Source organism: Arachis ipaensis, chromosome B2 (assembly GCF_059453495.1).
Source record: "Arachis ipaensis isolate K30076 ecotype BB chromosome B2, ASM5945349v1, whole genome shotgun sequence".
Taxonomy (NCBI): Eukaryota; Viridiplantae; Streptophyta; class Magnoliopsida; order Fabales; family Fabaceae; genus Arachis; species Arachis ipaensis.
Window position 1 is genome coordinate 2,393,142 of NC_142437.1, and position 6,734 is coordinate 2,399,875.

Below are 6,734 nucleotides of genomic sequence, written 5' to 3' on the forward strand. Positions count from 1 at the left end.
AACATGTCTCATGGCAGACCACATAAATCAGGTAGTCTTTCATAACCCTAACACTGAAGATCTTCATCTTATGATAGACCACCTTTCTGAAAAAATAAGACATTTTCTGCTGGAAAATCAAGAACTTGAACAGCAAATTACCATTTTTAAGGCCGAAAACAGTTTTCTAAAAGAAAAAGTGAGAGAGGCCGAAACTGCTTGTGATCTTGTTGAAGAAAATAAGCAGTTAAGAGCCCAAGTTAGGAGCTGTGAAAGTAACCATTGTGTTCTTGCATATGTGGACTGTTTTAAACAAAATGAAGAGTTGCTTAAAAAGGTTAAAAGACTTGAGGAAGACTTGGCCAAATTTACACAAAGTTCTGAAAGTTTAAATCACATCTTGGCTAGTCAAAAACCTCTTTATGATAAGGCTGGGTTGGGGTTTCATAAATCTGAAAATTCACATTTTGAAAATATTGCTTCATCTTCTAATGACACAAGATTTCAAGATCCCACCTACTTTAACAAAAAGGCAACTCCAAGGTTTTGTAGACTATGCAATCGGAATGGACACTTTCCCATTCAATGCTTTTTCGGTGAAAGAATGGTTGGTGACAAAGTTTATAAAATTGTTTTTGATTACAATGGCTTAGGACATAGAAGATGGTTTAACATAAAAGGATCCAAAAGGATTTGGATACCTAAGGTTACTTAAGCTTGTTTTGTAGGTGTGCCTAGCATCCAAAAGAAAGGAAAATATGTGGTATATGGACAGCGGATGCTCTAGGCATATGACCGGAAAGGCAACCTTCTTCATAAAACTTGATGACTATGATGGAGGACTTGTCACTTTCGGTGATGATGCAAAAGGAAAAATTGTGGCTGTTGGGAAAGTTGGTAAAAACTTTTCTTCTTGTATAAATGATGTTCTCCTTGTACATGGCTTGAAACATAATTTGCTTAGTGTTAGTCAACTTTGTGATTTGGGTTTTGAAGTTATCTTTAAGAAATTTGTTTTTTTAGTTGTGTGTGAGAAAATTGGGGATGTTCTTCTTGAAGCTAAAAGATGTAACAATGTGTATGGATTAACTCTTGAGGATTTAAAGGAACAAAATGTAACATGCTTCACATCTTATGAATCTGAAAAATGGCTTTGGCATAGAAAGTTGGGACATGCTAGCATGTATCAAATTTCTAAGCTAGTCAAAAGAAATTTGGTTAGAGGAATTCCAAACATCAAGTTTGATAAGGATCTTACTTGTGACGCTTGTCAATTAGGCAAACAAGTAAAATCCTCTTTTAAATCAAAAGATGGAATCTCTACCAAAAGGCCATTGGAAATGTTACATATTGATCTTTTTGGTCCTACTAGAACTCAAAGTTTAGGAGGTAAGCATTATGGTCTTGTGGTGGTAGATGATTACTCTAGATTTGGTTGGGTACTTTTCCTTGCTCATAAGAATGATGCCTTTCATGCTTTTTCCACCCTTTGTAAGAAAATTCAAAATGAAAAGGATTTGAAAATTGCCCATTTGAGAAGTGATCATGGAAGAGAATTTGAAAATCAAGATTTTGAAAAATTCTGTGATGACTTAGGGATTTCTCATAATTTTTCATGCCCTAGAACCCCCCAACAAAATGGGGTGGTTGAAAGAAGGAATAGAAGCCTTCAAGAAATGACTAGGGCTATGTTATGTGAGAGTGAAATTCCTAAATTCTTATGGGCTGAGGCTGTGAACACAGCATGTTATATTTTGAATAGAACAATCATTAGAAAAGGGTTAAAGAAAACACCTTATGAGCTATGGAAAGGAACCCCTCCAAATCTTAAGTACTTTCATGTTTTTGGATGCAAATGTTTTGTGCTTAATAATAAGGAAAACCTTGGAAAATTTGATCCAAAATCATATGAAGGAATGTTTGTTGGATATTCCACCACAAGCAAGGCCTATAGAGTTTATCTCAAGGAGCATAGAACAATAGAGGAATCCATACATGTTACTTTTTGTGATTCTAACTTAATTCCCAGTATTGTGAAGGATATTGATTCAGATTGTGAAGAGAATGGAACAAGTAAAGAAATTCCCAAATCTGTCCAGAATGAAAAATCTGTCAGCCCTGTTCTGTCTCGTCAAATTGGAGGAGACACTTCCATTTTGTCTCCTGAACAGGCACGAGCAACTGAAATAGTGAGACCACCAGAAGTTCATCAAAGTTCTACACCTGTCCGAAAGCCTAGAGAATGGAAGTCTATGAGGGGTTATCCTCATGATTTCATCATTGGTGATCCTTCTCATGGCGTAACAACAAGATCCTCCACCAAAAGGCAAACCGAACCTAGCAACTTTGCTTTCTTGTCACAAATGGAGCCCAAAAATGTCAAACAAGCTCTTGAAGATCCATCATGGGTCAAGGCCATGGAAGAGGAGCTAGCTCAATTTGACAAGAATGAGGTTTGGACATTAGTACCTTATTCGGATGATATGAAGGTAACGGGTACTAAGTGGGTTTTTAAAAATAAACTTGGTGAGGATGGACAAGTTGTTCGTAACAAGGCTAGATTAGTGGCCCAAGGTTACGATCAAGAAGAAGGTATAGATTTTGATGAGTCTTTTGCTCCGGTAGCTAGAATGGAAGCAATTCGATTGCTTCTTGCCTATGCCGCCCATAAAGGTTTCAAAATGTTTCAAATGGATGTTAAGTGTGCTTTCCTTAATGGTTTTATTGATAGAGAAGTGTATGTGGCACAACCCCCCGGTTTTGAACATAAAGAGTTTCCAAATCATGTTTTTAAATTAACTAAGGCTCTTTATGGTCTTAGACAAGCTCCAAGAGCTTGGTATGAAAGGCTTAGTGCCTTCTTGCTGGAAAATAAATTTCAAAGGGGTACCACCGACACTACTTTATTCATTAAAGCATCTAATGATGATATACTTCTTGTTCAAGTTTATGTTGATGACATTGTATTTGGATCGGCCAATATTTCCTTGTGTGAAGAGTTTGGAAAACTCATGACTAGTGAGTTTGAAATGAGTTTAATGGGAGAGCTTACTTTCTTTCTTGGCCTCCAAATTAAACAAACTCCTAGTGGTACTTTTATTTACCAAGGAAAATATGCAAAAAAACTTATTAAAAAGTTTGGCCTAGAAAATTCCAAAGCAATGGGTACACCAATGCATCCCAATACAAAACTTGAAAAGGATGATGATGGTCAAGATGTGGATGAAACAAAGTATAGAGGAATGATAGGTTCACTCATGTACCTTACCTCCTCTAGACCGGATATTGTTCAAAGTGTGGGTGTATGTTCAAGATTTCAATCTCACCCAAAAGAATCCCATCTTACGGCTGTTAAACGCATCATTAGATACATTAAGGGAACTTGTGATTATGGCTTGTGGTATCCTAAATCTGATGAATTTTGTGCAGTAGGGTTTTGTGATGCAGATTATACGAGAGATAGAGTGGATAGAAGAAGCACTTCCGGCATGTGTTGCTTCCTTGGAAGCTCACTCAACATGTGGTCAAGCAAGAAACAAGCCACAGTGGCTTTATCCACCGCTGAAGCAGAATACATTTCCGCATCTGCATGTTGCACTCAATTAATTTGGTTAAAAACACAATTGGAAGATTACAAATTAAAAATCAATAGTATACCCCTATTTTATGATAATATGAGTGCAATAAATATTTCAAAAAATCCTGTTTTGCATTCAAGAACGAAGCACATTGAGATAAAATACCATTTTATTAGGGAACATGTGCAAAAGGGTACTATTGATATTCAATTTGTAAAATCTGAAGACCAAATTGCTGATATTTTTACAAAACCTCTCTGTGAAGACAGATTCTGTACCTTGAGAAAAAGTTTGGGAATGTTTGATTTAAGTTTTATTGAAAATCTGTGAATTTGTGACTCTGTTCAGTTTTTGCTCGTAGGTTTGGACGAGATAAAAATTATGGCATGATGGAAGAGCTGTGGTCAAGGGGGAGGCAGCGCAGAATTCAAAATTTTATGGGCCCCACCAAAAATTCCTTGACCCCACCTTAACAGTTATGGTAGTTATCTTTCTACAAATAAGAATCTTCCTCTTGTGTCATCAAATCTCCTTGGAAGTGGTTATTGTCAAATCAAATCCCTATATCCATCCAATCCCTTGATTTAAGGCAACAACTTTTCAGTTTTGGATTTCAAAAGTTAAAAGGGAAATCATTTTTGGATAATAACCACCCATTATGGTCATTAACCGTCCACTAATGGTCATTACTCTCCATATTCTCTTTCCAAACCCCATTAAATGTGTTCACCCACCTTGTCTCTCTCTCTCTCTCTCAATTCGGTTATCACCCCCACCCTTTCATATTTCATTCCCCATTACCATGAAAAAGAAAACTGCACCAAGAAAGAGTGAAAGAATTCTTCTTTCTCAAAAACCATCAACACCCCAAACTCACACTCACATTCACATACATTCTACTTCCTCATCCTCTCCCTCACCTCCAACCAAACAAACCGAAGCCATGAGAAAAAAGGTAGTGGCCCAAAAGAGTTCCGGAAGAGGACGAAACAGGAAGAACAAGGACCCCCAAGAGGAAGAAGAGCAAGAATCTTATACTTCTCCCATTCCTTCACCTCCACCTTCATCACCGAAGCGGACTACTCCTGGAAAAAGCTCCCAGAAGAATCAGGGGTTTGCACTCAATGACACTACTGAACCTCTAAACTTGGAATCCATGGAATTCAGAGACAAATATGGCAAGACTCACTCCCACTTTGATCCAAGCAGATTTAACTCTTGCACCGCTTTTGAGTTTCATAAAGAGGTTATGGAGAAGCGTCATTTGTGCACAACCTATCTTGTTAGCCTTGAAAATCTCACCAACAAGGGTATCAATATCTCCTCTATGTTTGAACTCCTCAACTGGAAGCCTCTGCTTCTCATCCAGAAACCCGTCTACCCTGGTCTTGTTCGAGAGTTTTATGCCAATATGCAGCTCATTGACGGCACCCTTCATTCCTATGTCAAAAGGGTTCAAATAGCCCTTGATGCTGAGACTATTGGAGTGGCCCTGGGCTTCAAGGATGAAGGACCGCGAGCATACATGGTGGAAAAATGGGACACACAAGTTGGCGTTCCATACAAGACTGTTCTCAAGCACATTTGCGAGAACCTTTCTGGATTGCATGGCACCATTCCAACACATAAAGCTCTAGGACCGGTCAATTCTCTGCTTCACCGCATCATCACACATATTCTGACTCCCCAAAGCGGCTCACACAACCGAGTAACATTTTCTGACTGTCTCATCTTATTTGCTTTGGTTACCTCTACTCCTATATCCTTCGGTTATATTATGATTAGGCACATGTGGGATTCTGTTAGAAGCACCAGAAAGGCTAACCTGCCTTATGGTATGTTTTTAACTAGAATATTTGAGTACTTTAAAGTTGATTTGTTAAATGAGGCTGTAGAAAACAAGGTGTCTTCAATCAGAGGAGGAGGAGCAACTAAGGAAACCAAAGGGCGACAAACTGCTGCATCGGATAATGACCATGAAGGCAGACCAGAATCTTCCAAAACAATCAAGTCCATCAAACAGATTTTGGGAGAATTTTCGAACATGGCAGATTTGATGTATCGGTCAACCAAAGAAGCCCATAAGCAAGCCTTTGAGAGTGAGAAAGCTTGGAAAAATTGCAAAGACATGGTCAATCTGATGATGGAACATTTTAAAGAAGATTTGGGAGATGATAGTGACAAAGATGCTGAAGAAAAAATTAATTTTTCTGATGATTAGTGACTGTTTCTTTACTCTGTTTGATATTGGCTCCACTAGGCTCAATCTGTTTTTTGTATGAGCATGACTTGATACTCACTGCTCTAGGATAATCTCTAGGATACTGTGATATACTATTGCTACTGTGCTTTGAATATTTTGCTATGTTTGATCATGTTTTGTGCAGGTGCCCCCATGATGACAAAAGGGGGAGGAAATTTAAGTTCCAAAATTGAAATTGGAACGAAACAGGGGCTAACAGGGGTTGGAAAAACAGGGGAACAGGGGATGAAATTTTCAAAATTGAAAATTTATGATCACCCTTGTTCAAAGAATGCATGTGTTATTGCATTCACTATATTGCTTGAACTACATTTGGTTTATGATGATGTTTGATTTTGATGCTTGGCTGTTGATTCATCATTGATAAATTTGTTAGATTGAAAACTTATTTTTGGCAGTTCCTTTAAAATTGTGTAATGTATTAAAACTGCCTTGTTTTGATCCTGTGTACTTCAAATATTTTTCACATCATTTTGTTTTGCTCTGATATACTAACAAGAAATGTTTGGAAAATATTTGGATAAATTTTTGTTTGTATGAAAATGTTTGAGCAGCAAACCAGTTATGATATCAAATGAGTTTTGAATATCAATTTAAAACTGCTCATAAATCAAGCATTTAGCATCATAAAATATGCTAAATAACATTGTTACTTGAAGCTTGATTTAAATGTTACAGGTTAGTGCTTCCCTTGGTAAAATAAGCACACATCAAGGGGGAGCATTGTGACATTTTGAAAGGGGAGAAATTCAAATCAAAGGGAGTATTCTTTACTCAATCTCTAAATTTTTTTCCCATTTCAATTTTAATAATGTTTGTCATCAAGGGGGAGATTGATGAGTTTGGAAAACTCTTAATTAATATTTATGATGACTAAACATTATTAAAAATAATTAACTGCAAATATTAATAAT